Here is a 23891-nt window from a genome sequence, read left to right on the forward strand (position 1 = left end):
AGCAGGGTCGGGCCTGGTTAGTACTTGGATGGGAGACCGCCTGGGAATACCAGGTGCTGTAAGCTTTTGCTCCAGCAGAGGGTTCTCTTGTGTCATGCGTGGAGCAACTCCCTTTTATTTATCACCCTAATAATGTTGTGTCTTTTTATTGGACTAAATGCAGTTTGTTAGTGCTTCCATGCCCTGCCCTGATCAAATCAAATAATGGACAATGCGTTTACCTCAAAATCTAGGCAGTGCATTCAGCATTTCTTTTAGGCTTGGAGATGTTTGTAGTCCATTAGGGCCCTGTAAAATCCCCCCCCCCCAAAAAAAAAAAATAAATAAAAATAAATAAATAAATAAATAAATAATTCCCCGTTGACCGTTTGTCCCTGCTTCTGCAGGCTTTCGCTCTCAAAAGTACACCTATTTAATAGAAATATAACACGATTAGATGTTCTATGTCCACGACAACATTTAAAACCCTAGCAGGAAACCACTTTTGAGGTCTGGGGAAAATGGAAGACATATCGATTTTGGGGTGTAGTTACACTTTTTTAGGCAAGTGTGCGCCAGGAAGAGACCTTTGTTTGGTTAAGCGGTGTTGCTGTAGCGCTCATGTGATTGCGGAGTTTGCAAAACAAATGGCCACTGGATTGATGCAAATAATCATGATATAATTCTGCCAGGCTGGCATAGGCTACTTTGCAGTTAACATTTGATTGAGAAGGTTTTTGTGGGAAGCCTTTCCTTCTCTACCACAAGAAGGTTATCATGAGCCTCATCGCCAACGGCTACACAAAGTGTAGACGTGCATGTAAAATCTCCTTGAGTTGATTTCCTCCTTAGTTCAAAGCATTTTTGAATATTGTTGAATTTCGGTTTAATGTCTGTATTTCGTGATTCCGTGTGTGCGCGCTGTATTTTATAGGGCCCTAGTCCATGAAGTTGTCATAAGTATGAACCTAGGATATGCCCCCCAAGAGTGAAATATATGGTCAGGAAATGCAAGCAAGGTTTGAGCTTTTCAGTGTGTGTCACAAGAGTAGGCGACACGTTGACTTTATATAGTGTACCAAGAGATTGCCTTTCGCTTACGGCCATACCAGCCTGAATACGCCCGATCTCGTCCGATCTCGGAAGCTAAGCAGGGTCGGGCCTGGTTAGTACTTGGATGGGAGACCGCCTGGGAATACCAGGTGCTGTAAGCTTTTTGCTCCAGCAGAGGGTTCTCTTGTGTCATGCGTGGAGCAACTCCCTTTTATTTATCACCCTAATAATGTTGTGTCTTTTTATTGGACTAAATGCAGTTTGTTAGTGCTTCCATGCCCTGCCCTGATCAAATCAAATAATGGACAATGCGTTTACCTCAAAATCTAGGCAGTGCATTCAGCATTTCTTTTTAGGCTTGGAGATGTTTGTAGTCCATTAGGGCCCTGTAAAATCCCCCCCAAAAAAAAAATAAATAAATAAATAAATAAATAAATAATTCCCCGTTGACCGTTTGTCCCTGCTTCTGCAGGCTTTCGCTCTCAAAAGTACACCTATTTAATAGAAATATAACACGATTAGATGTTCTATGTCCACGACAACATTTAAAACCCTAGCAGGAAACCACTTTTGAGGTCTGGGGAAAATGGAAGACATATCGATTTTGGGGTGTAGTTACACTTTTTTAGGCAAGTGTGCGCCAGGAAGAGACCTTTGTTTGGTTAAGCGGTGTTGCTGTAGCGCTCATGTGATTGCGGAGTTTGCAAAACAAATGGCCACTGGATTGATGCAAATAATCATGATATAATTCTGCCAGGCTGGCATAGGCTACTTTGCAGTTAACATTTGATTGAGAAGGTTTTTGTGGGAAGCCTTTCCTTCTCTACCACAAGAAGGTTATCATGAGCCTCATCGCCAACGGCTACACAAAGTGTGTGCATGTAAAATGCGTGCATGTAAAATCTCCTTGAGTTGATTTCCTCCTTAGTTCAAAGCATTTTTGAATATTGTTGAATTTCGGTTTAATGTCTGTATTTCGTGATTCCGTGTGTGCGCGCTGTATTTTATAGGGCCCTAGTCCATGAAGTTGTCATAAGTATGAACCTAGGATATGCCCCCCAAGAGTGAAATATATGGTCAGGAAATGCAAGCAAGGTTTGAGCTTTTCAGTGTGTGTCACAAGAGTAGGCGACACGTTGACTTTATATAGTGTACCAAGAGATTGCCCTTCGCTTACGGCCATACCAGCCTGAATACGCCCGATCTCGTCCGATCTCGGAAGCTAAGCAGGGTCGGGCCTGGTTAGTACTTGGATGGGAGACCGCCTGGGAATACCAGGTGCTGTAAGCTTTTTGCTCCAGCAGAGGGTTCTCTTGTGTCATGCGTGGAGCAACTCCCTTTTATTTATCACCCTAATAATGTTGTGTCTTTTTATTGGACTAAATGCAGTTTGTTAGTGCTTCCATGCCCTGCCCTGATCAAATCAAATAATGGACAATGCGTTTACCTCAAAATCTAGGCAGTGCATTCAGCATTTCTTTTTAGGCTTGGAGATGTTTGTAGTCCATTAGGGCCCTGTAAAACCCCCCCCAAAAAATAAAAAAAAATAAATAAATAAATAAATAAATAATTCCCCGTTGACCGTTTGTCCCTGCTTCTGCAGGCTTTCGCTCTCAAAAGTACACCTATTTAATAGAAATATAACACGATTAGATGTTCTATGTCCACGACAACATTTAAAACCCTAGCAGGAAACCACTTTTGAGGTCTGGGGAAAATGGAAGACATATCGATTTTGGGGTGTAGTTACACTTTTTTAGGCAAGTGTGCGCCAGGAAGAGACCTTTGTTTGGTTAAGCGGTGTTGCTGTAGCGCTCATGTGATTGCGGAGTTTGCAAAACAAATGGCCACTGGATTGATGCAAATAATCATGATATAATTCTGCCAGGCTGGCATAGGCTACTTTGCAGTTAACATTTGATTGAGAAGGTTTTTGTGGGAAGCCTTTCCTTCTCTACCACAAGAAGGTTATCATGAGCCTCATCGCCAACGGCTACACAAAGTGTAGACGTGCATGTAAAATCTCCTTGAGTTGATTTCCTCCTTAGTTCAAAGCATTTTTGAATATTGTTGAATTTCGGTTTAATGTCTGTATTTCGTGATTCCGTGTGTGCGCGCTGTATTTTATAGGGCCCTAGTCCATGAAGTTGTCATAAGTATGAACCTAGGATATGCCCCCCAAGAGTGAAATATATGGTCAGGAAATGCAAGCAAGGTTTGAGCTTTTCAGTGTGTGTCACAAGGTGGACATATCTCTGTCCCCCAAAGAGTAGGCGACACGTTGACTTTATATAGTGTACCAAGAGATTGCCTTTCGCTTACGGCCATACCAGCCTGAATACGCCCGATCTCGTCCGATCTCGGAAGCTAAGCAGGGTCGGGCCTGGTTAGTACTTGGATGGGAGACCGCCTGGGAATACCAGGTGCTGTAAGCTTTTGCTCCAGCAGAGGGTTCTCTTGTGTCATGCGTGGAGCAACTCCCTTTTATTTATCACCCTAATAATGTTGTGTCTTTTTATTGGACTAAATGCAGTTTGTTAGTGCTTCCATGCCCTGCCCTGATCAAATCAAATAATGGACAATGCGTTTACCTCAAAATCTAGGCAGTGCATTCAGCATTTCTTTTAGGCTTGGAGATGTTTGTAGTCCATTAGGGCCCTGTAAAATCCCCCCAAAAAAAAAAAAAATAAATAAATAAATAAATAAATAAATAATTCCCCGTTGACCGTTTGTCCCTGCTTCTGCAGGCTTTCGCTCTCAAAAGTACACCTATTTAATAGAAATATAACACGATTAGATGTTCTATGTCCACGACAACATTTAAAACCCTAGCAGGAAACCACTTTTGAGGTCTGGGGAAAATGGAAGACATATCGATTTTGGGGTGTAGTTACACTTTTTTAGGCAAGTGTGCGCCAGGAAGAGACCTTTGTTTGGTTAAGCGGTGTTGCTGTAGCGCTCATGTGATTGCGGAGTTTGCAAAACAAATGGCCACTGGATTGATGCAAATAATCATGATATAATTCTGCCAGGCTGGCATAGGCTACTTTGCAGTTAACATTTGATTGAGAAGGTTTTTGTGGGAAGCCTTTCCTTCTCTACCACAAGAAGGTTATCATGAGCCTCATCGCCAACGGCTACACAAAGTGTAGACGTGCATGTAAAATCTCCTTGAGTTGATTTCCTCCTTAGTTCAAAGCATTTTTGAATATTGTTGAATTTCGGTTTAATGTCTGTATTTCGTGATTCCGTGTGTGCGCGCTGTATTTTATAGGGCCCTAGTCCATGAAGTTGTCATAAGTATGAACCTAGGATATGCCCCCCAAGAGTGAAATATATGGTCAGGAAATGCAAGCAAGGTTTGAGCTTTTCAGTGTGTGTCACAAGGTGGACATATCTCTGTCCCCCAAAGAGTAGGCGACACGTTGACTTTATATAGTGTACCAAGAGATTGCCTTTCGCTTACGGCCATACCAGCCTGAATACGCCCGATCTCGTCCGATCTCGGAAGCTAAGCAGGGTCGGGCCTGGTTAGTACTTGGATGGGAGACCGCCTGGGAATACCAGGTGCTGTAAGCTTTTGCTCCAGCAGAGGGTTCTCTTGTGTCATGCGTGGAGCAACTCCCTTTTATTTATCACCCTAATAATGTTGTGTCTTTTATTGGACTAAATGCAGTTTGTTAGTGCTTCCATGCCCTGCCCTGATCAAATCAAATAATGGACAATGCGTTTACCTCAAAATCTAGGCAGTGCATTCAGCATTTCTTTTTAGGCTTGGAGATGTTTGTAGTCCATTAGGGCCCTGTAAAATCCCCCAAAAAAAAAAAAATAAATAAATAAATAAATAAATAAATTCCCCGTTGACCGTTTGTCCCTGCTTCTGCAGGCTTTCGCTCTCAAAAGTACACCTATTTAATAGAAATATAACACGATTAGATGTTCTATGTCCACGACAACATTTAAAACCCTAGCAGGAAACCACTTTTGAGGTCTGGGGAAAATGGAAGACATATCGATTTTGGGGTGTAGTTACACTTTTTAGGCAAGTGTGCGCCAGGAAGAGACCTTTGTTTGGTTAAGCGGTGTTGCTGTAGCGCTCATGTGATTGCGGAGTTTGCAAAACAAATGGCCACTGGATTGATGCAAATAATCATGATATAATTCTGCCAGGCTGGCATAGGCTACTTTGCAGTTAACATTTGATTGAGAAGGTTTTTGTGGGAAGCCTTTCCTTCTCTACCACAAGAAGGTTATCATGAGCCTCATCGCCAACGGCTACACAAAGTGTAGACGCATGCATGTAAAATCTCCTTGAGTTGATTTCCTCCTTAGTTCAAAGCATTTTTGAATATTGTTGAATTTCGGTTTAATGTCTGTATTTCGTGATTCCGTGTGTGCGCGCTGTATTTTATAGGGCCCTAGTCCATGAAGTTGTCATAAGTATGAACCTAGGATATGCCCCCCCCAAGAGTGAAATATATGGTCAGGAAATGCAAGCAAGGTTTGAGCTTTTCAGTGTGTGTCACAAGAGTAGGCGACACGTTGACTTTATATAGTGTACCAAGAGATTGCCCTTCGCTTACGGCCATACCAGCCTGAATACGCCCGATCTCGTCCGATCTCGGAAGCTAAGCAGGGTCGGGCCTGGTTAGTACTTGGATGGGAGACCGCCTGGGAATACCAGGTGCTGTAAGCTTTTGCTCCAGCAGAGGGTTCTCTTGTGTCATGCGTGGAGCAACTCCCTTTTATTTATCACCCTAATAATGTTGTGTCTTTTTATTGGACTAAATGCAGTTTGTTAGTGCTTCCATGCCCTGCCCTGATCAAATCAAATAATGGACAATGCGTTTACCTCAAAATCTAGGCAGTGCATTCAGCATTTCTTTTTAGGCTTGGAGATGTTTGTAGTCCATTAGGGCCCTGTAAAATCCCCCCCCAAAAAAAAAAAAAAAAACAAAAAATAAATAAATAAATAAATAATTCCCCGTTGACCGTTTGTCCCTGCTTCTGCAGGCTTTCGCTCTCAAAAGTACACCTATTTAATAGAAATATAACACGATTAGATGTTCTATGTCCACGACAACATTTAAAACCCTAGCAGGAAACCACTTTTGAGGTCTGGGGAAAATGGAAGACATATCGATTTTGGGGTGTAGTTACACTTTTTTAGGCAAGTGTGTGCCAGGAAGAGACCTTTGTTTGGTTAAGCGGTGTTGCTGTAGCGCTCATGTGATTGCGGAGTTTGCAAAACAAATGGCCACTGGATTGATGCAAATAATCATGATATAATTCTGCCAGGCTGGCATAGGCTACTTTGCAGTTAACATTTGATTGAGAAGGTTTTTGTGGGAAGCCTTTCCTTCTCTACCACAAGAAGGTTATCATGAGCCTCATCGCCAACGGCTACACAAAGTGTAGACGTGCATGTAAAATCTCCTTGAGTTGATTTCCTCCTTAGTTCAAAGCATTTTTGAATATTGTTGAATTTCGGTTTAATGTCTGTATTTCGTGATTCCGTGTGTGCGCTGTATTTTATAGGGCCCTAGTCCATGAAGTTGTCATAAGTATGAACCTAGGATATGCCCCCCAAGAGTGAAATATATGGTCAGGAAATGCAAGCAAGGTTTGAGCTTTTCAGTGTGTGTCACAAGGTGGACATATCTCTGTCCCCCAAAGAGTAGGCGACACGTTGACTTTATATAGTGTACCAAGAGATTGCCTTTCGCTTACGGCCATACCAGCCTGAATACGCCCGATCTCGTCCGATCTCGGAAGCTAAGCAGGGTCGGGCCTGGTTAGTACTTGGATGGGAGACCGCCTGGGAATACCAGGTGCTGTAAGCTTTTGCTCCAGCAGAGGGTTCTCTTGTGTCATGCGTGGAGCAACTCCCTTTTATTTATCACCCTAATAATGTTGTGTCTTTTTATTGGACTAAATGCAGTTTGTTAGTGCTTCCATGCCCTGCCCTGATCAAATCAAATAATGGACAATGCGTTTACCTCAAAATCTAGGCAGTGCATTCAGCATTTCTTTTTAGGCTTGGAGATGTTTGTAGTCCATTAGGGCCCTGTAAAATCCCCCAAAAAAAAAAAAAATAAATAAATAAATAAATAAATAAATAATCCCGTTGACCGTTTGTCCCTGCTTCTGCAGGCTTTCGCTCTCAAAAGTACACCTATTTAATAGAAATATAACACGATTAGATGTTCTATGTCCACGACAACATTTAAAACCCTAGCAGGAAACCACTTTTGAGGTCTGGGGAAAATGGAAGACATATCGATTTTGGGGTGTAGTTACACTTTTTAGGCAAGTGTGCGCCAGGAAGAGACCTTTGTTTGGTTAAGCGGTGTTGCTGTAGCGCTCATGTGATTGCGGAGTTTGCAAAACAAATGGCCACTGGATTGATGCAAATAATCATGATATAATTCTGCCAGGCTGGCATAGGCTACTTTGCAGTTAACATTTGATTGAGAAGGTTTTTGTGGGAAGCCTTTCCTTCTCTACCACAAGAAGGTTATCATGAGCCTCATCGCCAACGGCTACACAAAGTGTAGACGTGCATGTAAAATCTCCTTGAGTTGATTTCCTCCTTAGTTCAAAGCATTTTTGAATATTGTATTTCGGTTTAATGTCTGTATTTCGTGATTCCGTGTGTGCGCGCTGTATTTTATAGGGCCCTAGTCCATGAAGTTGTCATAAGTATGAACCTAGGATATGCCCCCCCCAAGAGTGAAATATATGGTCAGGAAATGCAAGCAAGGTTTGAGCTTTTCAGTGTGTGTCACAAGGTGGACATATCTCTGTCCCCCAAAGAGTAGGCGACACGTTGACTTTATATAGTGTACCAAGAGATTGCCTTTCGCTTACGGCCATACCAGCCTGAATACGCCCGATCTCGTCCGATCTCGGAAGCTAAGCAGGGTCGGGCCTGGTTAGTACTTGGATGGGAGACCGCCTGGGAATACCAGGTGCTGTAAGCTTTTGCTCCAGCAGAGGGTTCTCTTGTGTCATGCGTGGAGCAACTCCCTTTTATTTATCACCCTAATAATGTTGTGTCTTTTTATTGGACTAAATGCAGTTTGTTAGTGCTTCCATGCCCTGCCCTGATCAAATCAAATAATGGACAATGCGTTTACCTCAAAATCTAGGCAGTGCATTCAGCATTTCTTTTTAGGCTTGGAGATGTTTGTAGTCCATTAGGGCCCTGTAAAATCCCCCAAAAAAAAAAAAAAATAAATAAATAAATAAATAAATAAATAATTCCCCGTTGACCGTTTGTCCCTGCTTCTGCAGGCTTTCGCTCTCAAAAGTACACCTATTTAATAGAAATATAACACGATTAGATGTTCTATGTCCACGACAACATTTAAAACCCTAGCAGGAAACCACTTTTGAGGTCTGGGGAAAATGGAAGACATATCGATTTTGGGGTGTAGTTACACTTTTTTAGGCAAGTGTGCGCCAGGAAGAGACCTTTGTTTGGTTAAGCGGTGTTGCTGTAGCGCTCATGTGATTGCGGAGTTTGCAAAACAAATGGCCACTGGATTGATGCAAATAATCATGATATAATTCTGCCAGGCTGGCATAGGCTACTTTGCAGTTAACATTTGATTGAGAAGGTTTTTGTGGGAAGCCTTTCCTTCTCTACCACAAGAAGGTTATCATGAGCCTCATCGCCAACGGCTACACAAAGTGTAGACGTGCATGTAAAATCTCCTTGAGTTGATTTCCTCCTTAGTTCAAAGCATTTTTGAATATTGTTGAATTTCGGTTTAATGTCTGTATTTCGTGATTCCGTGTGTGCGCTGTATTTTATAGGGCCCTAGTCCATGAAGTTGTCATAAGTATGAACCTAGGATATGCCCCCCCCAAGAGTGAAATATATGGTCAGGAAATGCAAGCAAGGTTTGAGCTTTTCAGTGTGTGTCACAAGGTGGACATATCTCTGTCCCCCAAAGAGTAGGCGACACGTTGACTTTATATAGTGTACCAAGAGATTGCCTTTCGCTTACGGCCATACCAGCCTGAATACGCCCGATCTCGTCCGATCTCGGAAGCTAAGCAGGGTCGGGCCTGGTTAGTACTTGGATGGGAGACCGCCTGGGAATACCAGGTGCTGTAAGCTTTTGCTCCAGCAGAGGGTTCTCTTGTGTCATGCGTGGAGCAACTCCCTTTTATTTATCACCCTAATAATGTTGTGTCTTTTTATTGGACTAAATGCAGTTTGTTAGTGCTTCCATGCCCTGCCCTGATCAAATCAAATAATGGACAATGCGTTTACCTCAAAATCTAGGCAGTGCATTCAGCATTTCTTTTTAGGCTTGGAGATGTTTGTAGTCCATTAGGGCCCTGTAAAATCCCCCCCAAAAAAAAAAAAAAAAATAAAAATAAATAAATAAATAAATAATTCCCCGTTGACCGTTTGTCCCTGCTTCTGCAGGCTTTCGCTCTCAAAAGTACACCTATTTAATAGAAATATAACACGATTAGATGTTCTATGTCCACGACAACATTTAAAACCCTAGCAGGAAACCACTTTTGAGGTCTGGGGAAAATGGAAGACATATCGATTTTGGGGTGTAGTTACACTTTTTAGGCAAGTGTGCGCCAGGAAGAGACCTTTGTTTGGTTAAGCGGTGTTGCTGTAGCGCTCATGTGATTGCGGAGTTTGCAAAACAAATGGCCACTGGATTGATGCAAATAATCATGATATAATTCTGCCAGGCTGGCATAGGCTACTTTGCAGTTAACATTTGATTGAGAAGGTTTTTGTGGGAAGCCTTTCCTTCTCTACCACAAGAAGGTTATCATGAGCCTCATCGCCAACGGCTACACAAAGTGTAGACGTGCATGTAAAATGCATGCATGTAAAATCTCCTTGAGTTGATTTCCTCCTTAGTTCAAAGCATTTTTGAATATTGTTGAATTTCGGTTTAATGTCTGTATTTCGTGATTCCGTGTGTGCGCGCTGTATTATAGGGCCCTAGTCCATGAAGTTGTCATAAGTATGAACCTAGGATATGCCCCCCAAGAGTGAAATATATGGTCAGGAAATGCAAGCAAGGTTTGAGCTTTTCAGTGTGTGTCACAAGGTGGACATATCTCTGTCCCCCAAAGAGTAGGCGACACGTTGACTTTATATAGTGTACCAAGAGATTGCCTTTCGCTTACGGCCATACCAGCCTGAATACGCCCGATCTCGTCCGATCTCGGAAGCTAAGCAGGGTCGGGCCTGGTTAGTACTTGGATGGGAGACCGCCTGGGAATACCAGGTGCTGTAAGCTTTTGCTCCAGCAGAGGGTTCTCTTGTGTCATGCGTGGAGCAACTCCCTTTTATTTATCACCCTAATAATGTTGTGTCTTTTTATTGGACTAAATGCAGTTTGTTAGTGCTTCCATGCCCTGCCCTGATCAAATCAAATAATGGACAATGCGTTTACCTCAAAATCTAGGCAGTGCATTCAGCATTTCTTTTAGGCTTGGAGATGTTTGTAGTCCATTAGGGCCCTGTAAAATCCCCCCCAAAAAAAAAAAAAAAAAAATAAATAAATAAATAAATAAATAATTCCCCGTTGACCGTTTGTCCCTGCTTCTGCAGGCTTTCGCTCTCAAAAGTACACCTATTTAATAGAAATATAACACGATTAGATGTTCTATGTCCACGACAACATTTAAAACCCTAGCAGGAAACCACTTTTGAGGTCTGGGGAAAATGGAAGACATATCGATTTTGGGGTGTAGTTACACTTTTTAGGCAAGTGTGCGCCAGGAAGAGACCTTTGTTTGGTTAAGCGGTGTTGCTGTAGCGCTCATATGATTGCGGAGTTTGCAAAACAAATGGCCACTGGATTGATGCAAATAATCATGATATAATTCTGCCAGGCTGGCATAGGCTACTTTGCAGTTAACATTTGATTGAGAAGGTTTTTGTGGGAAGCCTTTCCTTCTCTACCACAAGAAGGTTATCATGAGCCTCATCGCCAACGGCTACACAAAGTGTAGACGTGCATGTAAAATGCATGCATGTAAAATCTCCTTGAGTTGATTTCCTCCTTAGTTCAAAGCATTTTTGAATATTGTTGAATTTCGGTTTAATGTCTGTATTTCGTGATTCCGTGTGGGCGCGCTGTATTTTATAGGGCCCTAGTCCATGAAGTTGTCATAAGTATGAACCTAGGATATGCCCCCCCCAAGAGTGAAATATATGGTCAGGAAATGCAAGCAAGGTTTGAGCTTTTCAGTGTGTGTCACAAGGTGGACATTTCTCTGTCCCCCAAAGAGTAGGCGACACGTTGACTTTATATAGTGTACCAAGAGATTGCCCGCTTACGGCCATACCAGCCTGAATACGCCCGATCTCGTCCGATCTCGGAAGCTAAGCAGGGTCGGGCCTGGTTAGTACTTGGATGGGAGACCGCCTGGGAATACCAGGTGCTGTAAGCTTTTGCTCCAGCAGAGGGTTCTCTTGTGTCATGCGTGGAGCAACTCCCTTTTATTTATCACCCTAATAATGTTGTGTCTTTTTATTGGACTAAATGCAGTTTGTTAGTGCTTCCATGCCCTGCCCTGATCAAATCAAATAATGGACAATGCGTTTACCTCAAAATCTAGGCAGTGCATTCAGCATTTCTTTTTAGGCTTGGAGATGTTTGTAGTCCATTAGGGCCCTGTAAAATCCCCCCCCCCCAAAAAAAAAAAAAAATAAAAAAATAAATAAATAAATAAATAATTCCCCGTTGACCGTTTGTCCCTGCTTCTGCAGGCTTTCGCTCTCAAAAGTACACCTATTTAATAGAAATATAACACGATTAGATGTTCTATGTCCACGACAACATTTAAAACCCTAGCAGGAAACCACTTTTGAGGTCTGGGGAAAATGGAAGACATATCGATTTTGGGGTGTAGTTACACTTTTTAGGCAAGTGTGCGCCAGGAAGAGACCTTTGTTTGGTTAAGCGGTGTTGCTGTAGCGCTCATGTGATTGCGGAGTTTGCAAAACAAATGGCCACTGGATTGATGCAAATAATCATGATATAATTCTGCCAGGCTGGCATAGGCTACTTTGCAGTTAACATTTGATTGAGAAGGTTTTTGTGGGAAGCCTTTCCTTCTCTACCACAAGAAGGTTATCATGAGCCTCATCGCCAACGGCTACACAAAGTGTGTAGACATGCATGTAAAATCTCCTTGAGTTGATTTCCTCCTTAGTTCAAAGCATTTTTGAATATTGTTGAATTTCGGTTTAATGTCTGTATTTCGTGATTCCGTGTGTGCGCGCTGTATTTTATAGGGCCCTAGTCCATGAAGTTGTCATAAGTATGAACCTAGGATATGCCCCCCAAGAGTGAAATATATGGTCAGGAAATGCAAGCAAGGTTTGAGCTTTTCAGTGTGTGTCACAAGGTGGACATATCTCTGTCCCCCAAAGAGTAGGCGACACGTTGACTTTATATAGTGTACCAAGAGATTGCCTTTCGCTTACGGCCATACCAGCCTGAATACGCCCGATCTCGTCCGATCTCGGAAGCTAAGCAGGGTCGGGCCTGGTTAGTACTTGGATGGGAGACCGCCTGGGAATACCAGGTGCTGTAAGCTTTTGCTCCAGCAGAGGGTTCTCTTGTGTCATGCGTGGAGCAACTCCCTTTTATTTATCACCCTAATAATGTTGTGTCTTTTTATTGGACTAAATGCAGTTTGTTAGTGCTTCCATGCCCTGCCCTGATCAAATCAAATAATGGACAATGCGTTTACCTCAAAATCTAGGCAGTGCATTCAGCATTTCTTTTTAGGCTTGGAGATGTTTGTAGTCCATTAGGGCCCTGTAAAATCCCCCCAAAAAAAAAAAAATAAATAAATAAATAAATAAATAAATAATTCCCCGTTGACCGTTTGTCCCTGCTTCTGCAGGCTTTCGCTCTCAAAAGTACACCTATTTAATAGAAATATAACACGATTAGATGTTCTATGTCCACGACAACATTTAAAACCCTAGCAGGAAACCACTTTTGAGGTCTGGGGAAAATGGAAGACATATCGATTTTGGGGTGTAGTTACACTTTTTAGGCAAGTGTGCGCCAGGAAGAGACCTTTGTTTGGTTAAGCGGTGTTGCTGTAGCGCTCATGTGATTGCGGAGTTTGCAAAACAAATGGCCACTGGATTGATGCAAATAATCATGATATAATTCTGCCAGGCTGGCATAGGCTACTTTGCAGTTAACATTTGATTGAGAAGGTTTTTGTGGGAAGCCTTTCCTTCTCTACCACAAGAAGGTTATCATGAGCCTCATCGCCAACGGCTACACAAAGTGTAGACGTGCATGTAAATGCATGCATGTAAAATCTCCTTGAGTTGATTTCCTCCTTAGTTCAAAGCATTTTTGAATATTGTTGAATTTCGGTTTAATGTCTGTATTTCGTGATTCCGTGTGTGCGCGCTGTATTTTATAGGGCCCTAGTCCATGAAGTTGTCATAAGTATGAACCTAGGATATGCCCCCCCAAGAGTGAAATATATGGTCAGGAAATGCAAGCAAGGTTTGAGCTTTTCAGTGTGTGTCACAAGGTGGACATATCTCTGTCCCCCAAAGAGTAGGCGACACGTTGACTTTATATAGTGTACCAAGAGATTGCCTTTCGCTTACGGCCATACCAGCCTGAATACGCCCGATCTCGTCCGATCTCGGAAGCTAAGCAGGGTCGGGCCTGGTTAGTACTTGGATGGGAGACCGCCTGGGAATACCAGGTGCTGTAAGCTTTTGCTCCAGCAGAGGGTTCTCTTGTGTCATGCGTGGAGCAACTCCCTTTTATTTATCACCCTAATAATGTTGTGTCTTTTTATTGGACTAAATGCAGTTTGTTAGTGCTTCCATGCCCTGCCCTGATCAAATCAAATAATGGACAATGCGTTTACCTCAAAATCTAGGCAGTGCATTCAGCATTTCTTTTTAGGCTTGGAGATGTTTGTAGTCCATTAGGGCCCTGTAAAATCCCCCCAAAAAAAAAAAAAAAAAATAAATAAATAAATAAATAAATAAATAATTCCCCGTTGACCGTTTGTCCCTGCTTCTGCAGGCTTTCGCTCTCAAAAGTACACCTATTTAATAGAAATATAACACGATTAGATGTTCTATGTCCACGACAACATTTAAAACCCTAGCAGGAAACCACTTTTGAGGTCTGGGGAAAATGGAAGACATATCGATTTTGGGGTGTAGTTACACTTTTTTAGGCAAGTGTGCGCCAGGAAGAGACCTTTGTTTGGTTAAGCGGTGTTGCTGTAGCGCTCATGTGATTGCGGAGTTTGCAAAACAAATGGCCACTGGATTGATGCAAATATCATGATATAATTCTGCCAGGCTGGCATAGGCTACTTTGCAGTTAACATTTGATTGAGAAGGTTTTTGTGGGAAGCCTTTCCTTCTCTACCACAAGAAGGTTATCATGAGCCTCATCGCCAACGGCTACACAAAGTGTAGACGTGCATGTAAAATCTCCTTGAGTTGATTTCCTCCTTAGTTCAAAGCATTTTTGAATATTGTTGAATTTCGGTTTAATGTCTGTATTTCGTGATTCCGTGTGTGCGCGCTGTATTTTATAGGGCCCTAGTCCATGAAGTTGTCATAAGTATGAACCTAGGATATGCCCCCCAAGAGTGAAATATATGGTCAGGAAATGCAAGCAAGGTTTGAGCTTTTCAGTGTGTGTCACAAGGTGGACATATCTCTGTCCCCCAAAGAGTAGGCGACACGTTGACTTTATATAGTGTACCAAGAGATTGCCTTTCGCTTACGGCCATACCAGCCTGAATACGCCCGATCTCGTCCGATCTCGGAAGCTAAGCAGGGTCGGGCCTGGTTAGTACTTGGATGGGAGACCGCCTGGGAATACCAGGTGCTGTAAGCTTTTGCTCCAGCAGAGGGTTCTCTTGTGTCATGCGTGGAGCAACTCCCTTTTATTTATCACCCTAATAATGTTGTGTCTTTTTATTGGACTAAATGCAGTTTGTTAGTGCTTCCATGCCCTGCCCTGATCAAATCAAATAATGGACAATGCGTTTACCTCAAAATCTAGGCAGTGCATTCAGCATTTCTTTTTAGGCTTGGAGATGTTTGTAGTCCATTAGGGCCCTGTAAAATCCCCCAAAAAAAAAAAAAAATAAATAAATAAATAAATAAATAAATAATTCCCCGTTGACCGTTTGTCCCTGCTTCTGCAGGCTTTCGCTCTCAAAAGTACACCTATTTAATAGAAATATAACACGATTAGATGTTCTATGTCCACGACAACATTTAAAACCCTAGCAGGAAACCACTTTTGAGGTCTGGGGAAAATGGAAGACATATCGATTTTGGGGTGTAGTTACACTTTTTTAGGCAAGTGTGCGCCAGGAAGAGACCTTTGTTTGGTTAAGCGGTGTTGCTGTAGCGCTCATGTGATTGCGGAGTTTGCAAAACAAATGGCCACTGGATTGATGCAAATAATCATGATATAATTCTGCCAGGCTGGCATAGGCTACTTTGCAGTTAACATTTGATTGAGAAGGTTTTTGTGGGAAGCCTTTCCTTCTCTACCACAAGAAGGTTATCATGAGCCTCATCGCCAACGGCTACACAAAGTGTAGACGTGCATGTAAAATCTCCTTGAGTTGATTTCCTCCTTAGTTCAAAGCATTTTTGAATATTGTTGAATTTCGGTTTAATGTCTGTATTTCGTGATTCCGTGTGTGCGCGCTGTATTTTATAGGGCCCTAGTCCATGAAGTTGTCATAAGTATGAACCTAGGATATGCCCCCCCCAAGAGTGAAATATATGGTCAGGAAATGCAAGCAAGGTTTGAGCTTTTCAGTGTGTGTCACAAGGTGGACATATCTCTGTCCCCCAAAGAGTAGGCGACACGTTGACTTTATATAGTGTACCAAGAGATTGCCTTTCGCTTACGGCCATACCAGCCTGAATACGCCCGATCTCGTCCGATCTCGGAAGCTAAGCAGGGTCGGGCCTGGTTAGTACTTGGATGGGAGACCGCCTGGGAATACCAGGTGCTGTAAGCTTTTGCTCCAGCAGAGGGTTCTCTTGTGTCATGCGTGGAGCAACTCCCTTTTATTTATCACCCTAATAATGTTGTGTCTTTTTATTGGACTAAATGCAGTTTGTTAGTGCTTCCATGCCCTGCCCTGATCAAATCAAATAATGGACAATGCGTTTACCTCAAAATCTAGGCAGTGCATTCAGCATTTCTTTTTAGGCTTGGAGATGTTTGTAGTCCATTAGGGCCCTGTAAAATCCCCCCCCCAAAAAAAAAAATAAAAATAAATAAATAAATAAATAAATAATTCCCCGTTGACCGTTTGTCCCTGCTTCTGCAGGCTTTCGCTCTCAAAAGTACACCTATTTAATAGAAATATAACACGATTAGATGTTCTATGTCCACGACAACATTTAAAACCCTAGCAGGAAACCACTTTTGAGGTCTGGGGAAAATGGAAGACATATCGATTTTGGGGTGTAGTTACACTTTTTTAGGCAAGTGTGCGCCAGGAAGAGACCTTTGTTTGGTTAAGCGGTGTTGCTGTAGCGCTCATGTGATTGCGGAGTTTGCAAAACAAATGGCCACTGGATTGATGCAAATAATCATGATATAATTCTGCCAGGCTGGCATAGGCTACTTTGCAGTTAACATTTGATTGAGAAGGTTTTTGTGGGAAGCCTTTCCTTCTCTACCACAAGAAGGTTATCATGAGCCTCATCGCCAACGGCTACACAAAGTGTAGACGTGCATGTAAAATCTCCTTGAGTTGATTTCCTCCTTAGTTCAAAGCATTTTTGAATATTGTTGAATTTCGGTTTAATGTCTGTATTTCGTGATTCCGTGTGTGCGCGCTGTATTTTATAGGGCCCTAGTCCATGAAGTTGTCATAAGTATGAACCTAGGATATGCCCCCCAAGAGTGAAATATATGGTCAGGAAATGCAAGCAAGGTTTGAGCTTTTCAGTGTGTGTCACAAGGTGGACATATCTCTGTCCCCCAAAGAGTAGGCGACACGTTGACTTTATATAGTGTACCAAGAGATTGCCTTTCGCTTACGGCCATACCAGCCTGAATACGCCCGATCTCGTCCGATCTCGGAAGCTAAGCAGGGTCGGGCCTGGTTAGTACTTGGATGGGAGACCGCCTGGGAATACCAGGTGCTGTAAGCTTTTGCTCCAGCAGAGGGTTCTCTTGTGTCATGCGTGGAGCAACTCCCTTTTATTTATCACCCTAATAATGTTGTGTCTTTTTATTGGACTAAATGCAGTTTGTTAGTGCTTCCATGCCCTGCCCTGATCAAATCAAATAATGGACAATGCGTTTACCTCAAAATCTAGGCAGTGCATTCAGCATTTCTTTTTAGGCTTGGAGATGTTTGTAGTCCATTAGGGCCCTGTAAAATCCCCCCCCCCAAAAAAAAAAATAAAAATAAAAATAAATAAATAAATAAATAAATAATTCCCCGTTGACCGTTTGTCCCTGCTTCTGCAGGCTTTCGCTCTCAAAAGTACACCTATTTAATAGAAATATAACACGATTAGATGTTCTATGTCCACGACAACATTTAAAACCCTAGCAGGAAACCACTTTTGAGGTCTGGGGAAAATGGAAGACATATCGATTTTGGGGTGTAGTTACACTTTTTAGGCAAGTGTGCGCCAGGAAGAGACCTTTGTTTGGTTAAGCGGTGTTGCTGTAGCGCTCATGTGATTGCGGAGTTTGCAAAACAAATGGCCACTGGATTGATGCAAATAATCATGATATAATTCTGCCAGGCTGGCATAGGCTACTTTGCAGTTAACATTTGATTGAGAAGGTTTTTGTGGGAAGCCTTTCCTTCTCTACCACAAGAAGGTTATCATGAGCCTCATCGCCAACGGCTACACAAAGTGTAGACGTGCATGTAAAATCTCCTTGAGTTGATTTCCTCCTTAGTTCAAAGCATTTTTGAATATTGTTGAATTTCGGTTTAATGTCTGTATTTCGTGATTCCGTGTGTGCGCGCTGTATTTTATAGGGCCCTAGTCCATGAAGTTGTCATAAGTATGAACCTAGGATATGCCCCCCAAGAGTGAAATATATGGTCAGGAAATGCAAGCAAGGTTTGAGCTTTTCAGTGTGTGTCACAAGGTGGACATATCTCTGTCCCCCAAAGAGTAGGCGACACGTTGACTTTATATAGTGTACCAAGAGATTGCCTTTCGCTTACGGCCATACCAGCCTGAATACGCCCGATCTCGTCCGATCTCGGAAGCTAAGCAGGGTCGGGCCTGGTTAGTACTTGGATGGGAGACCGCCTGGGAATACCAGGTGCTGTAAGCTTTTTGCTCCAGCAGAGGGTTCTCTTGTGTCATGCGTGGAGCAACTCCCTTTTATTTATCACCCTAATAATGTTGTGTCTTTTTATTGGACTAAATGCAGTTTGTTAGTGCTTCCATGCCCTGCCCTGATCAAATCAAATAATGGACAATGCGTTTACCTCAAAATCTAGGCAGTGCATTCAGCATTTCTTTTTAGGCTTGGAGATGTTTGTAGTCCATTAGGGCCCTGTAAAATCCCCCCCCCCCAAAAAAAAAAAAAATAAATAAATAAATAAATAAATAAATAATTCCCCGTTGACCGTTTGTCCCTGCTTCTGCAGGCTTTCGCTCTCAAAAGTACACCTATTTAATAGAAATATAACACGATTAGATGTTCTATGTCCACGACAACATTTAAAACCCTAGCAGGAAACCACTTTTGAGGTCTGGGGAAAATGGAAGACATATCGATTTTGGGGTGTAGTTACACTTTTTAGGCAAGTGTGCGCCAGGAAGAGACCTTTGTTTGGTTAAGCGGTGTTGCTGTAGCGCTCATGTGATTGCGGAGTTTGCAAAACAAATGGCCACTGGATTGATGCAAATAATCATGATATAATTCTGCCAGGCTGGCATAGGCTACTTTGCAGTTAACATTTGATTGAGAAGGTTTTTGTGGGAAGCCTTTCCTTCTCTACCACAAGAAGGTTATCATGAGCCTCATCGCCAACGGCTACACAAAGTGTAGACGTGCATGTAAAATCTCCTTGAGTTGATTTCCTCCTTAGTTCAAAGCATTTTTGAATATTGTTGAATTTCGGTTTAATGTCTGTATTTCGTGATTCCGTGTGTGCGCGCTGTATTTTATAGGGCCCTAGTCCATGAAGTTGTCATAAGTATGAACCTAGGATATGCCCCCCAAGAGTGAAATATATGGTCAGGAAATGCAAGCAAGGTTTGAGCTTTTCAGTGTGTGTCACAAGGTGGACATATCTCTGTCCCCCAAAGAGTAGGCGACACGTTGACTTTATATAGTGTACCAAGAGATTGCCTTTCGCTTACGGCCATACCAGCCTGAATACGCCCGATCTCGTCCGATCTCGGAAGCTAAGCAGGGTCGGGCCTGGTTAGTACTTGGATGGGAGACCGCCTGGGAATACCAGGTGCTGTAAGCTTTTGCTCCAGCAGAGGGTTCTCTTGTGTCATGCGTGGAGCAACTCCCTTTTATTTATCACCCTAATAATGTTGTGTCTTTTTATTGGACTAAATGCAGTTTGTTAGTGCTTCCATGCCCTGCCCTGATCAAATCAAATAATGGACAATGCGTTTACCTCAAAATCTAGGCAGTGCATTCAGCATTTCTTTTAGGCTTGGAGATGTTTGTAGTCCATTAGGGCCCTGTAAAATCCCCCCAAAAAAAAAAAAAAAAAATAAATAAATAAATAAATAAATAATTCCCCGTTGACCGTTTGTCCCTGCTTCTGCAGGCTTTCGCTCTCAAAAGTACACCTATTTAATAGAAATATAACACGATTAGATGTTCTATGTCCACGACAACATTTAAAACCCTAGCAGGAAACCACTTTTGAGGTCTGGGGAAAATGGAAGACATATCGATTTTGGGGTGTAGTTACACTTTTTTAGGCAAGTGTGCGCCAGGAAGAGACCTTTGTTTGGTTAAGCGGTGTTGCTGTAGCGCTCATGTGATTGCGGAGTTTGCAAAACAAATGGCCACTGGATTGATGCAAATAATCATGATATAATTCTGCCAGGCTGGCATAGGCTACTTTGCAGTTAACATTTGATTGAGAAGGTTTTTGTGGGAAGCCTTTCCTTCTCTACCACAAGAAGGTTATCATGAGCCTCATCGCCAACGGCTACACAAAGTGTAGACGTGCATGTAAAATCTCCTTGAGTTGATTTCCTCCTTAGTTCAAAGCATTTTTGAATATTGTTGAATTTCGGTTTAATGTCTGTATTTCGTGATTCCGTGTGTGCGCGCTGTATTTTATAGGGCCCTAGTCCATGAAGTTGTCATAAGTATGAACCTAGGATATGCCCCCCAAGAGTGAAATATATGGTCAGGAAATGCAAGCAAGGTTTGAGCTTTTCAGTGTGTGTCACAAGGTGGACATATCTCTGTCCCCCAAAGAGTAGGCGACACGTTGACTTTATATAGTGTACCAAGAGATTGCCTTTCGCTTACGGCCATACCAGCCTGAATACGCCCGATCTCGTCCGATCTCGGAAGCTAAGCAGGGTCGGGCCTGGTTAGTACTTGGATGGGAGACCGCCTGGGAATACCAGGTGCTGTAAGCTTTTGCTCCAGCAGAGGGTTCTCTTGTGTCATGCGTGGAGCAACTCCCTTTTATTTATCACCCTAATAATGTTGTGTCTTTTTATTGGACTAAATGCAGTTTGTTAGTGCTTCCATGCCCTGCCCTGATCAAATCAAATAATGGACAATGCGTTTACCTCAAAATCTAGGCAGTGCATTCAGCATTTCTTTTTAGGCTTGGAGATGTTTGTAGTCCATTAGGGCCCTGTAAAATCCCCCAAAAAAAAAAAAAAAATAAATAAATAAATAAATAAATAAATAATTCCCCGTTGACCGTTTGTCCCTGCTTCTGCAGGCTTTCGCTCTCAAAAGTACACCTATTTAATAGAAATATAACACGATTAGATGTTCTATGTCCACGACAACATTTAAAACCCTAGCAGGAAACCACTTTTGAGGTCTGGGGAAAATGGAAGACATATCGATTTTGGGGTGTAGTTACACTTTTTAGGCAAGTGTGCGCCAGGAAGAGACCTTTGTTTGGTTAAGCGGTGTTGCTGTAGCGCTCATGTGATTGCGGAGTTTGCAAAACAAATGGCCACTGGATTGATGCAAATAATCATGATATAATTCTGCCAGGCTGGCATAGGCTACTTTGCAGTTAACATTTGATTGAGAAGGTTTTTGTGGGAAGCCTTTCCTTCTCTACCACAAGAAGGTTATCATGAGCCTCATCGCCAACGGCTACACAAAGTGTAGACGTGCGTGCATGTAAAATCTCCTTGAGTTGATTTCCTCCTTAGTTCAAAGCATTTTTGAATATTGTTGAATTTCGGTTTAATGTCTGTATTTCGTGATTCCGTGTGTGCGCTGTATTTTATAGGGCCCTAGTCCATGAAGTTGTCATAAGTATGAACCTAGGATATGCCCCCCAAGAGTGAAATATATGGTCAGGAAATGCAAGCAAGGTTTGAGCTTTTCAGTGTGTGTCACAAGGTGGACATATCTCTGTCCCCCAAAGAGTAGGCGACACGTTGACTTTATATAGTGTACCAAGAGATTGCCTTTCGCTTACGGCCATACCAGCCTGAATACGCCCGATCTCGTCCGATCTCGGAAGCTAAGCAGGGTCGGGCCTGGTTAGTACTTGGATGGGAGACCGCCTGGGAATACCAGGTGCTGTAAGCTTTTGCTCCAGCAGAGGGTTCTCTTGTGTCATGCGTGGAGCAACTCCCTTTTATTTATCACCCTAATAATGTTGTGTCTTTTTATTGGACTAAATGCAGTTTGTTAGTGCTTCCATGCCCTGCCCTGATCAAATCAAATAATGGACAATGCGTTTACCTCAAAATCTAGGCAGTGCATTCAGCATTTCTTTTTAGGCTTGGAGATGTTTGTAGTCCATTAGGGCCCTGTAAAATCCCCCCCCCCAAAAAAAAAAATAAATAAATAAATAAATAAATAAATAATTCCCCGTTGACCGTTTGTCCCTGCTTCTGCAGGCGTTCGCTCTCAAAAGTACACCTATTTAATAGAAATATAACACAATTAGATGTTCTATGTCCACGACAACATTTAAAACCCTAGCAGGAAACCACTTTTGAGGTCTGGGGAAAATGGAAGACATATCGATTTTGGGGTGTAGTTACACTTTTTTAGGCAAGTGTGCGCCAGGAAGAGACCTTTGTTTGGTTAAGCGGTGTTGCTGTAGCGCTCATGTGATTGCGGAGTTTGCAAAACAAATGGCCACTGGATTGATGCAAATAATCATGATATAATTCTGCCAGGCTGGCATAGGCTACTTTGCAGTTAACATTTGATTGAGAAGGTTTTTGTGGGAAGCCTTTCCTTCTCTACCACAAGAAGGTTATCATGAGCCTCATCGCCAACGGCTACACAAAGTGTAGACGTGCATGTAAAATCTCCTTGAGTTGATTTCCTCCTTAGTTCAAAGCATTTTTGAATATTGTTGAATTTCGGTTTAATGTCTGTATTTCGTGATTCCGTGTGTGCGCGCTGTATTTTATAGGGCCCTAGTCCATGAAGTTGTCATAAGTATGAACCTAGGATATGCCCCCCCCAAGAGTGAAATATATGGTCAGGAAATGCAAGCAAGGTTTGAGCTTTTCAGTGTGTGTCACAAGAGTAGGCGACACGTTGACTTTATATAGTGTACCAAGAGATTGCCCTTCGCTTACGGCCATACCAGCCTGAATACGCCCGATCTCGTCCGATCTCGGAAGCTAAGCAGGGTCGGGCCTGGTTAGTACTTGGATGGGAGACCGCCTGGGAATACCAGGTGCTGTAAGCTTTTTGCTCCAGCAGAGGGTTCTCTTGTGTCATGCGTGGAGCAACTCCCTTTTATTTATCACCCTAATAATGTTGTGTCTTTTTATTGGACTAAATGCAGTTTGTTAGTGCTTCCATGCCCTGCCCTGATCAAATCAAATAATGGACAATGCGTTTACCTCAAAATCTAGGCAGTGCATTCAGCATTTCTTTTTAGGCTTGGAGATGTTTGTAGTCCATTAGGGCCCTGTAAAATCCCCCCCCCCAAAAAAAAAAATAAATAAATAAATAAATAAATAAATAATTCCCCGTTGACCGTTTGTCCCTGCTTCTGCAGGCGTTCGCTCTCAAAAGTACACCTATTTAATAGAAATATAACACAATTAGATGTTCTATGTCCACGACAACATTTAAAACCCTAGCAGGAAACCACTTTTGAGGTCTGGGGAAAATGGAAGACATATCGATTTTGGGGTGTAGTTACACTTTTTTAGGCAAGTGTGCGCCAGGAAGAGACCTTTGTTTGGTTAAGCGGTGTTGCTGTAGCGCTCATGTGATTGCGGAGTTTGCAAAACAAATGGCCACTGGATTGATGCAAATAATCATGATATAATTCTGCCAGGCTGGCATAGGCTACTTTGCAGTTAACATTTGATTGAGAAGGTTTTTGTGGGAAGCCTTTCCTTCTCTACCACAAGAAGGTTATCATGAGCCTCATCGCCAACGGCTACACAAAGTGTAGACGTGCATGTAAAATCTCCTTGAGTTGATTTCCTCCTTAGTTCAAAGCATTTTTGAATATTGTTGAATTTCGGTTTAATGTCTGTATTTCGTGATTCCGTGTGTGCGCGCTGTATTTTATAGGGCCCTAGTCCATGAAGTTGTCATAAGTATGAACCTAGGATATGCCCCCCAAGAGTGAAATATATGGTCAGGAAATGCAAGCAAGGTTTGAGCTTTTCAGTG

At 42.5% G+C, this 23891-nt stretch overlaps 20 non-coding genes across 20 annotated transcripts; all 20 read left to right on the top strand.

The window, feature by feature from the left end:
- Positions 1-1074: 1074 nt before the first annotated feature.
- On the top strand, positions 1075-1193 carry LOC127923554 (5S ribosomal RNA). The gene has a single exon (XR_008114699.1). It is a non-coding gene; the product is annotated as a 5S ribosomal RNA (ribosomal RNA).
- Positions 1194-2203: 1010 nt separating this feature from the next.
- LOC127923565 (5S ribosomal RNA) lies at positions 2204-2322 on the top strand. The gene has a single exon (XR_008114710.1). It is a non-coding gene; the product is annotated as a 5S ribosomal RNA (ribosomal RNA).
- A 1026-nt stretch (positions 2323-3348) lies between these two features.
- On the top strand, positions 3349-3467 carry LOC127923574 (5S ribosomal RNA). Its single transcript, XR_008114719.1, has one exon. It is a non-coding gene; the product is annotated as a 5S ribosomal RNA (ribosomal RNA).
- A 1025-nt stretch (positions 3468-4492) lies between these two features.
- On the top strand, positions 4493-4611 carry LOC127923575 (5S ribosomal RNA). The gene has a single exon (XR_008114720.1). It is a non-coding gene; the product is annotated as a 5S ribosomal RNA (ribosomal RNA).
- Positions 4612-5609: 998 nt separating this feature from the next.
- LOC127923576 (5S ribosomal RNA) lies at positions 5610-5728 on the top strand. The gene has a single exon (XR_008114721.1). It is a non-coding gene; the product is annotated as a 5S ribosomal RNA (ribosomal RNA).
- Positions 5729-6756: 1028 nt separating this feature from the next.
- LOC127923555 (5S ribosomal RNA) lies at positions 6757-6875 on the top strand. The gene has a single exon (XR_008114700.1). It is a non-coding gene; the product is annotated as a 5S ribosomal RNA (ribosomal RNA).
- Positions 6876-7896: 1021 nt separating this feature from the next.
- On the top strand, positions 7897-8015 carry LOC127923556 (5S ribosomal RNA). Its single transcript, XR_008114701.1, has one exon. It is a non-coding gene; the product is annotated as a 5S ribosomal RNA (ribosomal RNA).
- A 1026-nt stretch (positions 8016-9041) lies between these two features.
- LOC127923557 (5S ribosomal RNA) lies at positions 9042-9160 on the top strand. The gene has a single exon (XR_008114702.1). It is a non-coding gene; the product is annotated as a 5S ribosomal RNA (ribosomal RNA).
- A 1040-nt stretch (positions 9161-10200) lies between these two features.
- On the top strand, positions 10201-10319 carry LOC127923558 (5S ribosomal RNA). Its single transcript, XR_008114703.1, has one exon. It is a non-coding gene; the product is annotated as a 5S ribosomal RNA (ribosomal RNA).
- Positions 10320-11359: 1040 nt separating this feature from the next.
- On the top strand, positions 11360-11478 carry LOC127923559 (5S ribosomal RNA). Its single transcript, XR_008114704.1, has one exon. It is a non-coding gene; the product is annotated as a 5S ribosomal RNA (ribosomal RNA).
- A 1033-nt stretch (positions 11479-12511) lies between these two features.
- LOC127923560 (5S ribosomal RNA) lies at positions 12512-12630 on the top strand. The gene has a single exon (XR_008114705.1). It is a non-coding gene; the product is annotated as a 5S ribosomal RNA (ribosomal RNA).
- A 1039-nt stretch (positions 12631-13669) lies between these two features.
- On the top strand, positions 13670-13788 carry LOC127923561 (5S ribosomal RNA). Its single transcript, XR_008114706.1, has one exon. It is a non-coding gene; the product is annotated as a 5S ribosomal RNA (ribosomal RNA).
- Positions 13789-14817: 1029 nt separating this feature from the next.
- LOC127923562 (5S ribosomal RNA) lies at positions 14818-14936 on the top strand. Its single transcript, XR_008114707.1, has one exon. It is a non-coding gene; the product is annotated as a 5S ribosomal RNA (ribosomal RNA).
- A 1028-nt stretch (positions 14937-15964) lies between these two features.
- LOC127923563 (5S ribosomal RNA) lies at positions 15965-16083 on the top strand. Its single transcript, XR_008114708.1, has one exon. It is a non-coding gene; the product is annotated as a 5S ribosomal RNA (ribosomal RNA).
- A 1028-nt stretch (positions 16084-17111) lies between these two features.
- LOC127923564 (5S ribosomal RNA) lies at positions 17112-17230 on the top strand. The gene has a single exon (XR_008114709.1). It is a non-coding gene; the product is annotated as a 5S ribosomal RNA (ribosomal RNA).
- A 1034-nt stretch (positions 17231-18264) lies between these two features.
- LOC127923566 (5S ribosomal RNA) lies at positions 18265-18383 on the top strand. The gene has a single exon (XR_008114711.1). It is a non-coding gene; the product is annotated as a 5S ribosomal RNA (ribosomal RNA).
- Positions 18384-19414: 1031 nt separating this feature from the next.
- On the top strand, positions 19415-19533 carry LOC127923567 (5S ribosomal RNA). Its single transcript, XR_008114712.1, has one exon. It is a non-coding gene; the product is annotated as a 5S ribosomal RNA (ribosomal RNA).
- A 1025-nt stretch (positions 19534-20558) lies between these two features.
- Positions 20559-20677, top strand: LOC127923568 (5S ribosomal RNA). The gene has a single exon (XR_008114713.1). It is a non-coding gene; the product is annotated as a 5S ribosomal RNA (ribosomal RNA).
- Positions 20678-21705: 1028 nt separating this feature from the next.
- On the top strand, positions 21706-21824 carry LOC127923569 (5S ribosomal RNA). The gene has a single exon (XR_008114714.1). It is a non-coding gene; the product is annotated as a 5S ribosomal RNA (ribosomal RNA).
- Positions 21825-22828: 1004 nt separating this feature from the next.
- LOC127923570 (5S ribosomal RNA) lies at positions 22829-22947 on the top strand. The gene has a single exon (XR_008114715.1). It is a non-coding gene; the product is annotated as a 5S ribosomal RNA (ribosomal RNA).
- The last annotated feature ends 944 nt before the right edge of the window (positions 22948-23891 follow it).

This window comes from Oncorhynchus keta, unplaced genomic scaffold, assembly GCF_023373465.1.
Source record: "Oncorhynchus keta strain PuntledgeMale-10-30-2019 unplaced genomic scaffold, Oket_V2 Un_contig_30097_pilon_pilon, whole genome shotgun sequence".
Classification (NCBI taxonomy): Eukaryota; Metazoa; Chordata; class Actinopteri; order Salmoniformes; family Salmonidae; genus Oncorhynchus; species Oncorhynchus keta.